Source organism: Ranitomeya imitator, chromosome 10 (assembly GCF_032444005.1).
Source record: "Ranitomeya imitator isolate aRanImi1 chromosome 10, aRanImi1.pri, whole genome shotgun sequence".
Lineage (NCBI taxonomy): Eukaryota > Metazoa > Chordata > Amphibia > Anura > Dendrobatidae > Ranitomeya > Ranitomeya imitator.
This window is the reverse complement of record NC_091291.1, coordinates 45,947,063-45,967,961: the sequence shown is the minus strand read 5'-3', so window position 1 is coordinate 45,967,961 and position 20,899 is coordinate 45,947,063.

The window sequence follows — 20,899 nt, the reverse complement described above, 5'->3', positions numbered from 1 at the left end:
GTCGCACGCAATTTGAGACCAGTGATAGAAAATCCAACACATTTCGTAACATTTACAGCTCTTTGTCGCTCTTTTTGTGTTGCCGTGATATTAGCGTTGAATGACAAATGACGCCATGAAGCCCTAGTGCGATGCAACCTGCAACATGCGGTATCATTTGTGTTGCCAGTCACAAGTAACACTCAACACACTTGCGATAGGCTTTAATGCAAGTGGCACGCGACATGTGACTTGTTTGCTCCTTGTCTGCAGCTTGGTTGTTTTATTCACAGCAAAATCACATCTGTAAATAGATATCAAGTCAACTATCCCTGCCAACTGCTGTCACGCGACACGTCAACATGTCATCATTAGTGTTGAGCATTCCGATACTGCAAGTATTGGGTATCGGCCGATACTTGCGGTATCGGAATTCCGATACCGAGATCCGATACTTTTGTGGTATCGGGTATCGGTATCGGATCCATAGGGATGTGTAAAATAAAGAATTAAAATAAAAAATATTGATATATTCACCTCTCCGGCGGCCCCTGGACATCACGCTGGTAACCGGCAGGCTTCTTTGTTTAAAATGAGCGCGTTTAGGACCTGCGAATGACGTCGCGGCTTCTGATTGGTCGCGTGCCGCTCATGTGACCGCCACGCGACCAATCAGAAGCCGCGACGTCATTCTCATTCACTAAACTCCTAATTCTAGGAATTAAGGACCTGCGAATGACGTCGCGGCTTCTGATTGGTCGCGTGGCGGTCACATGAGCGGCACGCGACCAATCAGAAGCCGCAACGTCATTCGCAGGTCCTAAAGGCGCTCATTTTAAACAAAGATGCCTGCCGGTTACCAGCGTGATGTCCAGGGGCCGCCGGAGAGGTGAGCATATCAATATTTTTTATTTTAATTCTTTATTTTACACCTCACTATGGATCCCAGGGCCTGAAGGAGAGTTTCCTCTCCTTCAGACCCTGGGAACCATCAGAATACCTTCCGATACTTGGTGTCCCATTGACTTGTATTGGTATCGGATATCGGTATCGGCGATATCCGATATTTTTCGGGTATCGGCCGATACTATCCGATACCGATACTTTCAAGTATCGGACGGTATCGCTCAACACTAGTCATCATAGCTTTAATGCTAATAAGTGCTATTTAAAAATCATTCTTCTGTGATTGATTATTGTTTTCTTAAATAAAAAGGTCACCTAGAGACTCGACAAAGGCAATATTTCAACTTATTTTGATCTTGGTGTTGGCTGTTGTATTATGTATATATGTAATTTATATTATTAACAAACAATTATTTCTGTATATAAAAGTAAAGATACTCCGAATTGCATCACTACTCATACATCATTAACCTTTTCACCCTCGGGCAGTTTTCAGTTACTTTTTTATGTTTCAGTCAATATAGTGATATGAGTCCGCCTTGTTTTTTTTCGGGATGAGTTGTACTTGTGAATGAAATTATTAATTTTATCATGTTATGTATTGGAAAGCAGGAAAAGAATCATGATAAAACTGACCTGTCAATATGATTCTCCAGCTCAGTACGGGTAGGCAGATGTCAAACATGTCTAAATAATGGCAGATTTGCATATTGATTGCATTTAGCTGAAAAACTCCATCACATGATGCCACAGAAAGGAGAAAAGGAGTCATGATTCAATAAAACTTAAACTTTAATTTTGCAAAATTAAAACACAATTACTTAGGTTCTCAAATGTATCACTGGTGAAACAGTGATGATAATTTAACTGAATTCTGACTGATTTATCTATTTTTTGAGATATCAAACATGTATAGGTTTTTTTGTCTAAGTGGTGAAAAAAATTCTGAAATTTGTTAGAGAAAAATGTTGCTTTTGTCGCCATTTATTGAGACCTGTAATATTTTTATTTTTCGTGATCTGGGGCTGGGTGAGGGTTAATTTTTTGCACCCTGAGCTGATGTTTTTATTGATGCCATTTTGGGGGAGATATGATGTTCTTATCACCTCTTATTGCTTTTTATTATAATGTTGTGGTAGCTGAAAACATAATTCAGTTTTTCTTTTCACTACGGCGTTTACCAATAGGATTAATTTATTTAATATTTTGATAGCTCAGACTTTTACAAATGCAGTGATATCAAATATGTTTTTTAAATTGTTTTATTTTTAATGGGGCAAAATGACGGATGTGAACGTTTGTGTTTTTTAAATTTTTAAAAATATTTTTAACCCCTTCCCGACCTCCGTCGTACTATTACAGTGGAGGTCGGGTCCCCTGCTTTGATGTGGGCTTTGGCGGTGAGCCCACATCAAAGCCGGGACATGTCAGCTGTTTTGTAGAGATTCATCCGCCGCTATTAACTAGTTAAATGCCACTGTAAAATGCTGACAGCGGCATTTAACCGGCGCTTATGGCCGCGAGGCCGAAAATGCGTGCATCGCCGTCCCCATCACATGATCGGGGGTCAGCAATGTGTCAGGATAGTAAACATAGAGGTCCTTGAGACGTCTATGTTTACTGATGCCGGCCTGCTGTGAGCGACACCCTGTGGTCGGCGCTCATAGCAAGCCTGCAATTCAGCTACATAGCAGCGATCTGATGATCGCTGCTATGTAGCTGAGCCGATCCAGTTGTGCCAGCTTCTAGCCTCCCATAGAGACTATTGAAGCATGGCAAAAGTTAAAAAAAAGTTTAAAAAAATATGAAGAAAATAAAAAAATACAAAAGTTTAAATCACCCCCTTTCGCCCCATTCAAAATAAAACAATAAAAAAATCAAACCTACACATATTTGGTATCGCCGAGTTCAGAATCGCCCGATCTATCAATAAAAAAAAGGATTAACCTGGTCGCTAACCGGAGTAGTGAGAAAACAATTCAAAACACCAGAATTACGTTTTTTTTGGTCGCGCGACATTGAATTAAAATGCAATAACGGGCGATCAAAAGAACGTATCTGCACCAATATGGTATAATTAAAAACGTCAACTCGGCATGGAAAAAATAAGCCCTCAACCGACCCCAGATCATGAAAAATGGAGACGCTACGAGTATCGGAAAATGGCGCAATTTTTTTTTTTAAACAAAGTTTGGAATTTGTTTTTACCACTTAGATAAAATGTAACCTAGACATGTTTGGTGTCTATGAACTCATAATGACCTGGAAAATTATAATGGCAGGTCAGTTTTAGCATTTAGTAAAGCTAGCAAAAAACCCAAGCAAAAAACAAGTGTGGGATTGCAATTTCACCCCACCTGGATTTTATTTCTTGCTTTCTAGTACACAACATGCTAAAACCAATGATGCTGATCAAATGTGCAACTTGTTCTGCAAAAAACAAGCCCTCACATGGCCATATTGACGGAAAAATAAAAAAGTTATGGCTCTGGGAAGGAGGGGAGCGAAAATCGAGAACGCAAAAACGGAAAAGGGCAAGGTCTTGAAGGGGTTAAAAACTTTTTTTTTTTCACTTTCCACTGTATTTATTAGTCCCCTAAGGGAACTTAAAGCTGTGATTGTCCGATCGCTTGTGCTTTACATAGCGGAGCATCAGCACTGTTATGTGTAGCTAAAATCACAATCTCCTATGAACTCCAGCCATGGGCTTGCTTTCGCTAGAGGATCATAATGAGAGGCATTCATTGGATGATTGAATAATTCATGCCGCCAATAAAATAATCATTATCAACAGCACATTGTCGTATGAAAGCAGACAGAGGATTTGCTGCAGATAACAATTATATGCTATGAGCACAGACCAATCATATGAATAACTTATCATCCTTCTCTGAGCATTGAATTTTACGTGATTACATTTTTGCCTATCGCTTTGCATGTAGACAGATGGCAATTGTTTAAAGAAGCACTCTCATCAAACTTTTCATCTTCTTAACGGGAATCTGTCAGCAGGTTTTGCTCCCTTTTCTGAGAGAAGCCTGGTATAGGCAAAGAGAAGCTGAATCCAAAGATGTATGACTTAGATAACTGGGTGCATCAGTTTTGACACAATCAGAGCTTTTAGATTTAGCATGAAGCAGAGCTGAGAGAGCTAACCCCGCCCACACCAGGCTCTCCTTGTACAAAGTCCATAGTCAGTGAGGTGCTTGTTACAGGAGGGGGCATGTAAGACCAGGGCTCACACAACCAGCTAGTCACAGCAATGATAAGCTACTGGTGGTAAAACAATCATTGTAAGCAAACAGGACCTCAAAGCTTGATAAGAGCGGCTTTACTGAAATCTGTGTTTAACCCTTACAGCATGCTGTCCTCAGCTTACCTTGCAAAAATCTGCTGACAGATTCCCTTTAATATACTGCAATCATCATATTGTATAGCACTGTGCACTTACAATTGCTAGTTTTGCCTTTCTACCCAGCTAATTTTTCTCTTTTTCCATTAAGTCTATGATATAATCTGATTAAAAAATGACTAGCTGAATCTTTTTAAGCTCTGTATACAAACATGAAGTCTCTTTTCCCTGCATGAGTCATCCCCCTCTTCAATCCTGACCCCGCTATTTCACTGTTCTCCCCTGCCAGGGACTTAGAAGGGATGACTTATGCAGGGAAAAGAAACTCCCTGTTTTTGCATGGAAAGATTCACCTAGTCAGTTTTTAATCACATGATGTCATAGACCTAAAGGAAAAGATAATAATTAACTGGGTAGAAAGGCAAAATGAGCAATTGTAAGAGCACTGTACTATATATTTTCTTCTAGATCAACACATACTCTTAATGGACTTTCAGGTATTGGGTGCTAACTTTCTGTAGTGCTGTCATAATCCGTATCGGATTTGTCCAGTCTGCACTTTTTCCAGGAGGATCATGTCAAGGGTTAACTTTGCTCTGCCTCATTCTGGTTTCAGGTTTGCTATTTAGCTCCGATGCTTCCTTCTGGCAGTGTCAGCTATAGTTCTGCCTTCAGCGTGTGTACCTGTCTCTGGTAGATCTTGATTTGTCCTGCTGTGAACCCTGACTTCCCTCATATCTGTTGACTCCCTCTGTCTGCCCTTTCCCAGTGTAAGTTGGTTTGATTCCCTGGTTTTGACTTTGGCTTCTATTCAGACTCGCTTCTGCCTTCTGTCTTTGTCTTATCCGCTTCCGACTGTTGCTGAACCCCCTGGCTTTTTCCTGACCACGTGTACTGCTGCTTCCTCTAGTACTTCTGCTTCTGACTGTTTTTTTAACCTGCTTGTCTGATCACTCTCTTGCCACTTGGTGGTGCCTGTGCTGCTGCTCTGTGGTGCTACTCTGTGTGTGTAGCCTTACTTCCCTCATAAGCTCCCCCTGGTGGAGGATGCACTATACTGCACTGCAGCAGCATGAGAATTGCCAAGTAAATTTATTATTGTTACTTAACATACAAAACAACCCTCAAAACACCACCAGATTGGCATTGGATCATTATTACAGTTGCTTTTCAGTAGAAAGACTTTTTACTCACCACTTAATTCATATGTTTACAGGTAGTCCACTCATCATTAAAAACAAACAAAATCATTCCTATGTGATTTATCTCCTTTTTCACTTTTAAATTCTGTATATGGTTGTAACAGAGGAATTACTGTAAATTCAGGAACACAGCACTGATTCCTAGTGATCTTCTGCAAAAGAAAACGATCCAATGATCTTGATTGCATAAGTCCACATGAAGAAAACAGCATAAGAATTATAATTATTCTATATGTAACTATTTTTCATCCATTCATAATTTTACTGTACCGAAAAAAACATTTCTGGGTGGCAATCAGAGTTAATTACAAAATAATATACACCAGGCAAGTAGTTGTTTTGGCTTAACAGAACGAGAAAATGCCTTTCCTCTCATTCATATGATGTGATGTAAAGTATTTATAGAACAGCTGGAATTTGGATTTTCTCCCAGAATCTCTTGGGAACATTCTATAATCCCTTGGGGCCATTTTACATCTTAGTGAGGTCATTTATCAAAGAAAAAAATCTCAGAATTTAAAGCAGTGACAATTTTGCTTTAGAAAACTTTACTTTGTCTTACTTTCACTCCACTGAAGGAAATTAATAAATAGGCAGATCTTATGTAATAAAGAAATGGCGTCTTATTAGCATTCTGTATATACTATGGCAGTGTTCCCCAACTCCGATCCTCAAGAGCCACCATCAGGTCATGTTTTTAGTATTACCTTAGTATTGCACAGGTGATAATTGCATCACATGCACAGGCATTAATTCCATCACCTGTGCAATAGTAAGGTAATCTTGAAAACATGACCTGTTGGTGGCTCTTGAGGACCGGAGTTGGGGAACACTGTACTATGGGATGTTGTAGATATTTGTAGTAACCAGCTCCACATTTTATTACTGATTTCTTATGGTTCGCATTAACATGATTTATGCATTATAGTTTAGTTTTATATGTATTCTTTGTTAGTGTTTTGGTTTTAACGTCATCATTTGTTCTATGCTCTAGTTTCTATTGGTCATACCAATGCCAACATCATGTGGTTTTTGTATTAAATTTTTTTGGTTGCACCTGTGTAAACAACTCTGGCAAAAATAAGAGACCACCTCTTCAAATCCCTGTCATGGGCAGCCTAATCTCCAGGCCTGAACCTCAATGAAAACCTCTAGAATGTAATCAAGAGGATGATGGATAGTCACAAGATCACAAAGTCACAAGTCACAAGTCACAAGAGCATTATACTGCCTCTGTACAAATCCCTAGTTAGACCGCACATGGAGTACTGTGTCCAGTTTTGGGCACCGGTGCTCAGGAAGGATATAATGGAACTAGAGAGAGTACAAAGGAGGGCAACAAAATTAATAAAGGGGATGGGAGAACTACAATACCCAGATAGATTAGCGAAATTAGGATTATTTAGTCTAGAAAAAAGACGACTGAGGGGCGATCTAATAACCATGTATAAGTATATAAGGGGACAATACAAATATCTCGCTGAGGATCTGTTTATACCAAGGAAGGTGACGGGCACAAGGGGGCATTCTTTGCGTCTGGAGGAGAGAAGGTTTTTCCACCAACATAGAAGAGGATTCTTTACTGTTAGGGCAGTGAGAATCTGGAATTGCTTGCCTGAGGAGGTGGTGATGGCGAACTCAGTCGAGGGGTTCAAGAGAGGCCTGGATGTCTTCCTGGAGCAGAACAATATTGTATCATACAATTATTAGGTTCTGTAGAAGGACGTAGATCTGGGGATTTATTATGATGGAATATAGGCTGAACTGGATGGACAAATGTCTTTTTTCGGCCTTACTAACTATGTTACTATGTTACTATGTAAAGAAAGAAGAACTACTTAAATTTTTGCACCAGAAGCAGTGTGAAAGACTGGTGGAAAGCATGCCAAGACGCATGAAAGCTGTGATTAAAAATCATGGTTATTCCACAAAATATTGATTTCTGAACTCTTCCTGAGTTAAAACATTAGTATTGTTGTTTCTAAATGATTACGAACTTGTTTTGTTTGCATTATCTGAGGTCTGAAAGCACTGTTTTCTTTTTAATTTTGACCATTTTTCTTTGTGAGAAAAAAATAAAAAATGTATTGCTTGGAAATTGGGAGACATGTTGTCAGAAGTTTATAGACTAAAAGAACAATTTACATTTTACTCAAATATATACCTATAAAGAGAAAAATCAGACAAACTGAACATTTTGCAGTGGTCGCTAAATTTTTGCCAGAGCTGTATATACCTGCAATGAGCTATTATCATTAACTTTGAGAAAAAATGCAGGAGAGCATTCGAAACGCATTGCTCTTGACTGCTCAGTTTTTGATCACACTATGGATCCCTGTATCTAAATTTTAAAGTATGTAATTGAATACATTTCACAGTTTTAAGAAGCTAGGACATTTTCCTTTTTTTCTTCTTGGTATACTATGGGATGCAAATATCCGTTTCAGCAGACGGAACTTCAGATTTAGCAAATCACTACCAAATATACAATAATACCACTGCGCTATGGAAAAACACTCGACGGTGCTAAAATACTGCTCAAGTGGCCACTTGTGTGAACAGGTAACCAATATGAAATTTTGTAAAAAAAAAATTTATAAAAATAACTAAGATTTAAATTGTTCAGCTGGTTGACCACCGATGGAGGTACACTGATCGGTTTACATGCACAGCATGTAAGGTCTCTGCAAAGACAACACATAATTCTGAACGTGAACCAGATCAGGCTATAAATGGTTAACATTTGATTAACACAAATGTGGCAAAAATCCTTTTTGGTGTATATATGGTAAGAGTAATACAATTACCATGTCAGGGTAAGTCCACGGGTATGAAAATAGTATCAACTACAGTATAATCTACACCAGTTTGGTATGGTATTATATCCCAGATGATAGTCTGCAGACTGACTAAATAGTCCAATGGTCTAGCATTCATAACACCGCTCACTGTAGAGATGCTGGATGTGGAGCTGCGCTATAATGTTCAGAGCTTCCTGGCTGGAGACAGACCTGAAACTGAATGGAGCGAGCCAAAAAAAATGGCATCTGAGGTTCTAAGGGGGCCGTATCTATCCTTTACATGTTTCGGAAAACAGCTCAGTTTCCATCGACAGAACTTCAGATTTATATCCTGTTCCATCCCCATTATGAGAGATAAGTGGATCTGGCAAACTTTTTACTTATCCAAATCATCCAGATTTTACCAGTAAATTGAATTTGCAGTGAAGTTATTCTCTATGAATTGAAAATACCCTATGTTGCTCTGGGGTCTCAGCAGCTGCAAGAACATAATATACGTAGAATGTAAAAAATAAAAAAAAGATACTTATACTCACATACTCACCTTACTGCTCATTTCTCCACTCACTCTCACTGCTCTATGCCTGCTGTCCGGTGCTCCACACCTCCAATAAGGTATGCACTCTAGGCCATGGTTTCCCAGCTTAGGCTACTTTCACATTAGCGTTGCGTCGGGGGCAACCACAGCGACGCATGCGTCATGCGCCCCTATATTTAACATGGGGGGGCGCATGGACATGCGTTGCTCTTGCGTTTTGTGACGCATGCGTCACTGTGGCGCAACTGCCAGGGCGCAGAGGACACTGCATGATGCAGTTTTTTCTGCGCCAAAAAGCATGCAAAAGTGAACGCATGCGTCACAAAACGCTGCGTTGTGCATGCGTTTACATTTGCGTTGTGCGTTGCGTCGCCGACGCTGCACCGCACAACGCAAATGTGAACGTAGCCTTAGAGTGATCATCAGCATGGACTTCATGCATTCACAGTGATCTCTGAGGCCTGATCAGAGTTGGAAGAATCATCTTGGAGTGAATAACGGGTTCGCAATCTTGTATAAAGGAGGACCAGACAATAATAATAAGAATGATAATCTTTATGTATATAGCGCCACCATATTCCGCAGCGCTTTACAGTTTATCAGTTTCAATGACAACAGTCATAAGTAACAACGTTAACAATACAATAATTAAAGCAAAATAAGACGACCCTGCTCGTGAGAGCTTACAATCTACAATGAGGAGGAGGAGATACAAAGTACAGGTGTGTATTTACAATGATGTATTTACAATGATGGTCCAGCCATCTTCAGGGGGTGGGAGATAGATGGAGATAGTAAATGGGCTACACACACACAAACATAAAATGACTGATTAGTGAACGTGATAGGCCGCTCTGAACAAATGTGTTTTGAGGGAGCACCTAAAACTATGCAAATTGTGGATGGTCCTAATATCTTGGGGTAGAGCATTCCAGAGGATTAGCGCAGCGTGGGAGAAGTCTTCGAGTCGGGAGTGGGAGGTACGGATTAGTGCAGAGGTTAGCCGAAAGTCATTTGCAGACCGCAGCGGTCGGCTAGGCCAATAGACTGAAATGAGCGAAGAGATGTATGGGGGTGCCACACTGTGGAGAGCTTTGTGGGTGAGGACAAGTACTTTGAATTGTATCCTGTAATGAATGAGCAGCCAGTGTAACGACTAGCGAAGAGCGGGCGCGTCCGTGTAACGATTGGCTAGATGGACAACCCTGACTGGATAGACTGGAGAGGGGAAATTCGAGTAAAGGGGAGGGCAATTAATAGAGCGTTACAGTAGTCCAGGCGGGGGTGGATCAGGGCGACAGTGAGGGTTTTTGTTTTTTCCATGGTGAGAAAAGGGCGGAATCTAGAAATGTTCTTTAGGTGTAATTGGCAAGTGCGGGCATTAGATTGTATATGGGAGGTGAACGAGAGATCAGAGTGAAACATAACACCCAGACAGCGTGCCTGCTGCCGGGGTGTTATTATGGTGCCACCCATGGAGAGGGAAATTTCAGATTTAGGGAGGTTAGTAGATGGTGGGAGCAGAAGAAGTTCAGTTTTTTCAGCAGGACGAGATTAATATCTTTTTTTCTTTTAATATTTTACCGACCTTCTACTGTTCAGCAAGAAAGCAGTTGCAGTTAGATGTTATTTTGCTGAATTCGTGTGGAATGAATTCTATAAAATCTGTATTCTACAGTATGTGGATTTTTGTAAAATTTGGGTAGCATTCAATTCCACTTGATTGAATTTGCTCATCTCTACTTATAATTGGAAAAACCCAAGTAACAAGCATACTCGCTCATCACTACTTATAAGGCCGGCGTCACACTCGGCGTAAGACAATACGGTCCGTATTTTACGGCCGTAATACGCTGAAAAGTCCCCAAAATAGTGGTCCATATCTCCTCCGTAGGCAGGGTGTGTCAGCGTATTTTGCACATGGCATCCTCCGTATGTAATCCGTATGGCATCCGTACTGCGAGATTTTCTTGCAGGCTTGCAAAACCGACATACGGATATACAAGGGATCCATGTGCTCAAAAAATAATAAAAACATATATACTGTCTATATATATATACTGTATATATATATATATATATGTTAGTGAGACACATATATATATATATATATATATTAATATTTCATCCAGCGCGAGATAGCTTAAAAGCCGGTAATTCAATTGCCGGCTTTTGCTATCTCCTTCAAAAACCCGACATATCCTGCTATAATGCAGCTATGCTCCTGATTGTAAAACCCCAGCGAATGAATGGAAACTAGGTCAATGACCTGTAGTTAACTTCATTCGCGGTGTGGCGCCCTCTGCTGGATGTCCTTCGAGCGTGGGAAAAATTCAGAAAAGTTCCCAGGCTCAAGTTCATATGAGGACAACCAGCAGAGGGCGCCTCACCGCGAATGAAGGTAACTACAGGTCATTGACCTAGTTTCCATTCATTCGCTGGGGTTTTACAGTCAGGAGCACAGCTGCATTATAGCAGAGCTCCTGGCTGTAAAAAAAAATTAACCCCTTCAGATGGATTTACAACATGGGACGTTACAGATCCTCGGAAGGTATGTATATTGTTGGTTTATTATTTTTTCTTTGTCACAGAGCGAGGGTCTTCAGCCAGTGGATTGAGCGTACAATAAAATATTACAACAAACGGTGTGTTTATTTCATTAAAATAATTTTTAATAATGTGTGTGTTTTATTTTAACTCTTTCATACAATTGGATTAATAATGGATAGGTGTCATAATTGACGCCTCTCCATTATTAATTAGGCTTAATGTCACCTTACAATAGCAAGGTGGCATTAACCCTTCATTACCCCATATCCCACCGCTACACCGGAATGGGAAGAGAGTGGCCAAGTGCCAGAATAGGAGCATCTTCCAGATGTGCCTTTTCTGGGGTGGCTGGGGGCAGATGTTTTTAGCCGGGGGGGGGGGGGGGCAATAACCGTAGACCCTCTCCAGGCTATTAATATCTGCCCTCATTCACTGGCTTTACTACTCTGGCGGAGAAAATTGCGCGGGAGCCCACGCCAATTTTTTTCGCCATTTAACCCTTTAATTTAATAGCTAAAACGGCCAAATTTTGCACATACACACTACTAACATTAGTAGTGTGGAATATGCAAAAAAAAGGGGGATATAACATGGTTTACTGTATGTAAACCATGTCACATATCATGTCGGGTTTAGGAAGGAGATAGCAAAAGCCGGCAATTGAATTACCGGCTTTTAAGCTGTCTTGCGCTGGATGAAATATTAATATATATACATATATGTGTCTCAATGACATATATATATATATATATATATATATATACCTATTCTATGTGTACACACTTATTCCACCTATTCTATTGTAAGCTGTCAGTGTGATTTTACTGTACACCGCACTGAATTGCCGTCTTTTCTCGCTAACACCGCTGCGTATTCCTCGCAAGTCACACTGCTGGTCCGTGTGTAATCCGTATTTTTCAGGCCCCCATAGACTTGCATTGGCGATTTTTTTGCGCAATACGGTGACAAACGCAGCATGCTGCGATTTTCTACGGCCGTATAATACGGATCAGTAAAATACGGCAGATAGGAGCAGGGGCATAGAGAATAATTGGGCCGTGTGTAATGCGTGTTTTACGGACGTATTTAATGCGCTCTTACGTCCGTAAAACTCGCTAGTGTGACGCCGGCCTAACACATTCAAGCCAATAACAACACAGTATGCCATAAGCTCCTAAGTTCCACGTCTGATGCTGCTCCTAATAGTTGGATGAAACTTGGATACGCTCCATTATCAATACCCAATGGGGCAGTTTGTTGAGATAATAGTCTGAACTGCAGCAGGTATCATTCATATGCTCATATTAAAATTATTCTGTAAGCACTTTATCAGGTGGAGTCAACCTCAAAAAGACTTTGTGTGCAAATATCCTTAAAGAGTTTTTTTTAATCCTGGACATTTACAGTGTAGTTTATCAACAAGATGTGCAAAAAAAAGTCTGATAGATGTGGGACCCATCTCTTGGAGGTGGGCGATCATGCATTACTTTCTCACTTTTTTTCCTACTTCTATGAGAGGTCTTAAAAAAAGTTCATCCTACTTCTATGGGAGTTCTATTTATGGCATATTTTGTGAATATTTAATAAACCTTTAATTCTGAGATGGGAATACGCCTTTAAGGATAGTTTAAAAAGCATAGTGTGCCATGTTCTAGTAAGAAGACTTTTTACTGGCTTTTGTTTTATTAAAACTGATTTTGTTCACCAATTGGCGCTGCTCCACTAATTCAGGAACCTTTTTTTCTATTTATTCTGTACACCAAAATTATGGTTCCTAGAAATAAAGGTTTACATTTTCTTTCCAAACCAACTGGGCGTGTACCATAGAACTTCTCTGTAGGCATTTGCCTTTGTTACTTTGACGCTGACCAATCAAAACATTGTCATGCCCACAGGTTTATGGAATATGCTCAGTTGGTTGTAGGGAAAGTTTGGATTGCATATTTTTTTCCAGGGGGCATAAACTTCTGAATGAAGGGTAACAAGAAAATTTTCATCAACTTTGAAATTTTTTGGGAAAGACAAAACTGCATTAAAAAATATCTCCAGGTCATTAAGGGGTTAGGGCAATACTTGGCTATCCTCATATATTTAAAATCAAAGAGCTTTCACAAATCCTGTCTTAATGAATGAGCTCACTGGAGTAAAATGTGCCTAATACACTAAAAAGGACATGTCGCTCAATGAAACATACACCTCTGCTTCTGAGGATAAGTTTATCTAAGTCACCAGCCTCAGAAATCACAGGTTAACAGCAGCTCAGATTAGAGACCAGGTCAATGCCACACAGAGATCTAGCAGCAGACACATCTCTACAACAACTGTTAAGAGGAGACTTTGTGCAGCAGGCCTTCATGGTAAAATAGCTGCTAGGAAACCACTGCTAAGGACAGGCAACAAGCAGAAGAAACTTGTTTGGGCTAAAGAATACAAGGATTGGACATTAGACCAGTGGAAATCTGTGCTTTGGTCTGATGAGTCCAAATTTGAGATCTTTGGTTCCAACCACTGTGTCTTTGTGCGAAGCAGAAAAAGTGAACGGATGGACTCTACAAGCCTGGTTCCCACTGTGAAGCATGGAGGAGGAGGTGTGATGTTATGGGGGTGCTTTGCTGGTGACACTGTTGGGGATTTATTCAAAATTGATGGCATACTGAACCAGCATGGCTACCATAGCGACATGCTATTCCATCCGGTTTGTGTTTAGTTGGACCATCATTTATTTTTCAACAGGACAATGACCCCAAACACACCTCCAGACTGTATAATGGCTATTTGACCAAGAAGGAGAGTGATGGGGTGCTACGCCAGATGACCTGGCCTCCACAGTCACCAGACCTGAACCCAATCGAGATGGTTTGGGGTGAGCTGGACCGCAGAGTGAAGGCAAAAGGGCCAACAAGTGCTAAGCATCTCTGGGAACTCCTTCAAGATTGTTCAAATACCATTTCCGGTGACTACCTCTTGAAGCTCATCAAGGGAATGCCAAGAGTGTGCAAAGCAGTCATCAAAGCAAAAGGTGGCTACTTTGAAGAACCTAGAATATAAGACATATTTTCAGTTGTTTCACACTTTTTTGTTAGGTATATAATTCCACATGTGTTAATTCATAGTTTTGATGCCTTCAGTGTGAATTTACAATTTTCATAGTCATGAAAATACAGAAAAATCTTTAAATGAGAAGGTGTGTCCAAACTTTTGGTCTGTACTGTAGTTTTCTTTCTTTTGTGACAAATATAACAAATGGGACAACATAACTGAAAACTTCAGGGTGCATAACTATTCACCCCTCTAAACTCAGTGCTTTGTAGAGCCTCCTTTTGCGGCAATTAAAGCTGGAAGTCATATTGAATAAGTCTCTATGAGCTTTCCACATCTTGCCGCTGGGATTTTTTCCCATTCCCCAAGGCAAAATTGCTCCAGCTCCTTCAAGTCAGATGGTTTCCTCTGGTGAACAGCAATCTTCAGGTCTGACCACATATTCTCAATTGTATTAAGGTCTTGGCTTTGGCTAGGCCATTACAAAACATTTAAATGCTTCCTCTTAAACAACTCGAGGGTTGCTTTAATGGTATGCTTTGGGTCATTGTCTTGTTGGAAGGTGAACCTATGTCTCAGATCACTGACAGACTGAAACAGGATTTGCTCAAGGATATCCCTGTATATCACCTCATCATCTTCCCCTTGACTCAGACCATTTTCGCTGTCCATGCTGCCGAAAAACATCCTCTCTGATTAATGCCCTCCTTGCCCTGGCTGAGAGTTTTGGTGGGCGACCCTCTCTTAGCAGGTTTGTTGTGTACCATGTTCTTTCCATTTGATGATAATGGATTTGATGATGCTAAGAGGGATCATCAGAGATTGGGTTATTTATTTTGTAGCCTAATCCTGGCATGTAGTTCTCAATAACTTTGTCCCTAACTTGTTTGGAGATCTCTTTAGCCTTCACAGTATTAGGTTAGTGGTGCCTTTTGCTTCATAGTGTTGCAGCCTCTGTGGCCTTCAGAAAAAGTAAAGTATACATACTGACAGCCATGTGACACTTAGATTGCACACAGGTGGACGTCCTGTTACTAAGAATGTGACTAGATATTTCATCCATTAATTTATGCCTATATTTTTCTCACTTCTCCAACTTTGACTATTTGCTCCTGATGCATTACACACAAATCAGATTACAAAAATATTTAAACACCTTTTGTAATGTAGTAATATAAGTAAAAGCCAAGGGGGTGAATACGTTTGCAAGACACTATAAGTCCCGGAGACTTATTTTATGCAGAGACGTGGAGAATATTTGGAGATTATTTAGCAGATTTGAGACAAACTTTCCAATATCTGTCGGTGTTTGTTCTCAGTCAATAGACTATATAGGGTGCCCGAAACGAAAGCCTACTGACCGATCTCTTTATGAAAAACATTGGAAATTCCTAGATCTCATGAATAGAAAAAGCATTCTATAAAGAAATTACTATTCATTCTGTTCTCTAACATATTCTTTAAAGAAATATTCCGGGGCGTATTGTGCTCACAGACAAACCTTTACCTTTGAAGAACTTTTAATATATTTCTTAGAATTCATAGTACTGCTGCAATTGAAAAATTGCCATCACATCTCATAAAGAAAGGGCAAGTGTCTGTAGACCCAGATGGCACAGTCCTGTTCTTGTCAAAGTACGAGCTCTTCTACTGCCGAAATCCAACTAAGTCACAGGCGCTTACACGTTGCGAGAGGATTGAGTTAATGTAACGGGGTCCAGAGCATCAGACAGCAGAAAATGAGCCATCTGTATACGCTGCCGTTACAAAATATAATAACCAAATGTAATAACCAGGTTTCCCTTTTTATGTGTTTTATATGATAATGGTTTGTATTGTATCTGTCAGTTTTCATTCCTGAATCATTGCCACTAACCATGCAAAGCTTTCAGGCTGCATTGATATATAACCACCATGTCCAACCTAAAATGTGTCAAAATAGTACATCATAATGCAAAAGGTGGATAGGAACTCATGACTAATAAATAATTAGGAAATCTATGCCAAGTGATGTGTTGTCAGAAATAATAGCTTTTACATATATATCTAGTGTGAGAAGATGACTTTAATGAAGTGCTTCATAGATGGCAATTATTAATGTCGGAAGCATTGTAACACTGTGGTCTTCTTAGACAAAGACCATATTTTCCGCCATAATAGTTGTCATAATAAAAAAGAGAAAAACATCCTGCAATTCTAATATGGTGTGATTCTCTACAACATGATTCTTCTCAGACAATCCGCAATAGGAACAGTTACCAGGGTGTATGTTCTAAGACAAAGAGCATGGAAGAGCGCAGCATGAACAGCATCTGATGGTTCAATGGGGATATTACAATAAGAGGTGGGGGGATTAGCCTCTCACCTGGGAAGGACGTGCACCCCTGCACACCCTCGGTAGCGGGCATCTCCGTATACTCCTGCTGTGCTTCCTAATCTGGTCACGTGGGCCCAAGATCCGGTCACGTGATACCACTTCACAGGATGTGTCACCAATACAGGTCCTGTTGTCTGGAGATGTTCTCTACGGCCCCAAGCTGCTTCAGCCACAACGCCCCAAGGGGAATGTCAATGTTTATTGGAAAAAATATATAGGTGGGCAATTTTAGGAGCGCTAAGGCTATAGAGCACACTGAAATGAGTTGGTGGTGAACAACCTTTTATTCGACCACTATGCGTTTCAGCAGCGGAGTGCTGCCTTCCTCAGGTGGATTTAACCACATATTTTTTTCCAAAAGACAAGGTGTGTGTTCTGGGATTTCTGCCTTCTAACTTAACTAGCGATGAGCGAGTGTACTCGGGTGGTCTCCGAGTATTTGTGACTGCTCGGAGATTTAGCTTTCCTAAGCTCATCCCACCCCCCAAAAAATTAGTAAAGTTGCACCTTTTTTGCAACTTCATCATACTTGGTATTTTTTTCCTGCTTTCCACTGCGTCACATGATGGAATGAATGATGTCATTCAAAAGTATATTTATAGAATATTTAAAAAGTTATGGCTCATCGAAAAAGGGGAGAACAAACGAAAACAAAAAATGGAAAATCGCCCATGAATAAATGGGTTTATGCACTAGTATGATAATGTGTCATAATGTTTCCCCAATTGCATTATTATCACTCACCTTAATATTATTTTGAAATTCTCCACAACAGTGTTTTGTATTTTCAGTACTTTTTTTATACTAAGGTGAGTGGTTCTCATCATAGCTATATACTATTGGATAGCTTTTCACATATTTACTCAAATAATTTTTATTGTTGTTTAATTTTGTTGATATATTATTCCTTAGTTCCCTCATTAGTCACTTGATTTCAGTAAACCCCCGGCTAACGCCAACACCTTCTATTACGTATGGGGAGCAAAGTGACAATGGGAGGACGGAAGGGACCCCCTTAATATTGTCTGACCGCTTAACTCTTCATGCAACAGTTGGGATTGATCGAGTTAGCTCTAACTGCAGTTGAAAGTGGGTGTTAGGCCGGGGTCACACTTGCGAGTGTGATGCGAGAAACTTGCACGAGTCCCTTGCATCAATTCCCGGCACTGCCGCCAGCACTCGGGACCGCAAATACATGCAGTCGCACACTCCCGAATGCTGGCAGCAGAACTGTGTATTGATGAGAGAGACGTGTGCGAGTTTCTCGCATCACAATCGCAAGTGTGACCCGGCCTTAGCTGCAGATACAGCTCCATACGTGTACACCCAAAAATGCATCCTACAAGCACAGTAGATGACAAGAGGTTAAATAATTTCTTGATACTGTGGCCCCAATTCATCAAGACTGACATTGCTGGCATGCTGGAATCAGAGGCGTCAACTAGTTAATCGGGGGCAACTGAAAAATGGCATTAATTAGCCTCAATGCGCCTTGCCACACATTTTACTTCAGTCAAAGACTAGAATAAAATTTCTGCCATAAGGTACATCACAGTTCATCATAAAGTAGACAAACTGTGGTGCCATGTTCCATTTTGGCAGAGCTGATGAGACTGGTGTGAAAATGACCAAAGTTATAAGATTTTTGCACAAAAATGTTGAGACTTTTCAAAGTGTTTTACACACTCGTGAATCGGGGTCTGTAAGTTTGGCAAGTTGTCCAAAGGTGAGTGTGCTCTTTAACCACATACAAATGTACTGCTGACTCTAGAGCTACATTTATGAGGGTATGAGTAATATATACTGTAGAATATATTGCTGCCCATTAGTTTATAAAGCAAAGCCAAATATTACCCCTAGAGCCGAGTACAAGTGGGGTTAATAAGATCAAAGGGATTTTTTTATGCCTTCCAGTATATCATAATGTTTTTGCTGGCATTGCAAACAATTCGCTAAAAGCTTTTTTTGATGTTGTTGTTTTCAATAGATAAGATGCACAGTTTGCAAGCGATTTGTTTGTAATGATTTACTAGAAGACAAAAGAATCATGAGTTATATTAGATGCGCTTGTTTCACAGTAGGAGGAAAAAAAGCTAACATTTCTTTCCACAAAATGTGCTGTAACGCTCTGCGGATCACTACCCAATAATTATAAATGTCTGTACATTCAGCAATTCCTGTCTGTTCTACAAATCCATCTGGCCTTATCTTAAAGACATTAATGGAAGAGAAACATGACTTGAAGTTCATGTTCATGCAAATAGCTGTCGTAAAAGAAATGCTTGCGGAAGATTGTTAGCAGAATTTTGAGAGCAGCCGGCAAAAAAGACTAAGTAGATGAGTCAAGAAATAAGATGTGTTTCTCGAGGGATGTTAGAAGGTCATCTGTATGGCACAGTCAATATTCAAGCTTAGGAAATTCACCACTGCAAGAGATCTAGACAAATTCTATCGCGGAAAGGGTTAAGAGTCTTCGACGTCCAATCAATCTGCTGCTATGATAGGCACGTATTTATGACCCTCAGTATCAGCAGGGATACTACTTTTTCGTTTTTGTGCTATCACTGGAATTCCTCAGCATTCACTAAGAACAAGAGAGAATAGAAGGATTATAACATTGATACATCATTAGTAATGAATACTAAAAGTACCTACCACTTTTCTCCTACCTAGCATGCAACATCTTGCGCAAAAAAGTTTCTTTCATTCATACAATGAAATCAATCTCTATTTTACAAATACGAGGCTCAGTATCACTTTACTATTGCTTAAAGGGAACTTCTCAAGAGTTTTACGGTCACAAAACTAATAATATCGCTGAGTAGGGTAGTAAACGACAAGCTCAGATATTTCTTTCTGGCCACAAATACATTTTTCATCATGGAGAAAATGAGCTTTGATGTCAGCATAAATGGCACTGAGGGTGGGACAATTTTGGTAAGTAACATAGTAACATAGTAACATAGTTAGTAAGGCCGAAAAAAGACATTTGTCCATCCAGTTCAGCCTATATTCCATCATAATAAATCCCCAGATCTACGTCCTTCTACAGAACCTAATAATTGTATGATACAATATTGTTCTGCTCCAGGAAGACATCCAGGCCTCTCTTGAACCCCTCGACTGAGTTAGCCATCACCACCTCCTCAGGCAAGCAATTCCAGATTCTCACTGCCCTAACAGTAAAGAATCCTCTTCTATGTTGGTGGAAAAACCTTCTCTCCTCCAGACGCAAAGAATGCCCCCTTGTGCCCGTCACCATCCTTGGTATAAACAGATCCTCAGCGAGATATTTGTATTGTCCCCTTATATACTTATACATGGTTATTAGATCGCCCCTCAGTCGTCTTTTTTCTAGACTAAATAATCCTAATTTCGCTAATCTATCTAGGTATTGTAGTTCTCCCATCCCCTTTATTAATTTTGTTGCCCTCCTTTGTACTCTCTCTAGTTCCATTATATCCTTCCTGAGCACCGGTGCCCAAAACTGGACACAGTACTCCATGTGCGGTCTAACTAGGGATTTGTACAGAGGCAGTATAATGCTCTCATCATGTGTATCCAGACCTCTTTTAATGCACCCCATGATCCTATTTGCCTTGGCAGCTGCTGCCTGGCACTGGCTGCTCCAGGTAAGTTTATCATTAACTAGGATCCCCAAGTCCTTCTTTCTGTCAGATTTACCCAGTGGTTTCCCGTTCAGTGTGTAATGGTGATATTGATTCCTTCTTCCCATGTGTATAACCTTACATTTATCATTGTTAAACCTCATCTGCCACCTTTCAGCCCAAGTTTCCAACTTATCCAGATCCATCTGTAGCAGAATACTATCTTCTCTTGTATTAACTGCTTTACATAGTTTTGTATCATCTGCAAAGTGTGTAATCCCATTTAGTATCAGTGCCTATTGATATCTGTCCAGCAATAATAGTAACATAGTAGTGCCCCATCTGTCAGTATTGACGCGACATTCAAACTCACACAATAAAACAGTTATCCCATTAGTCTCTAGTGATCATCACCAGACAATCCAACAATGTAGGCAAAGTAGAAAAATGTATATGTGGCACCCACCTAAACAGAAATGTCAATAGACTTCATTTGAATTTCTTAAAGAATCCAGCGTGGTAGCCAATGGAATACTAAAAGATACTA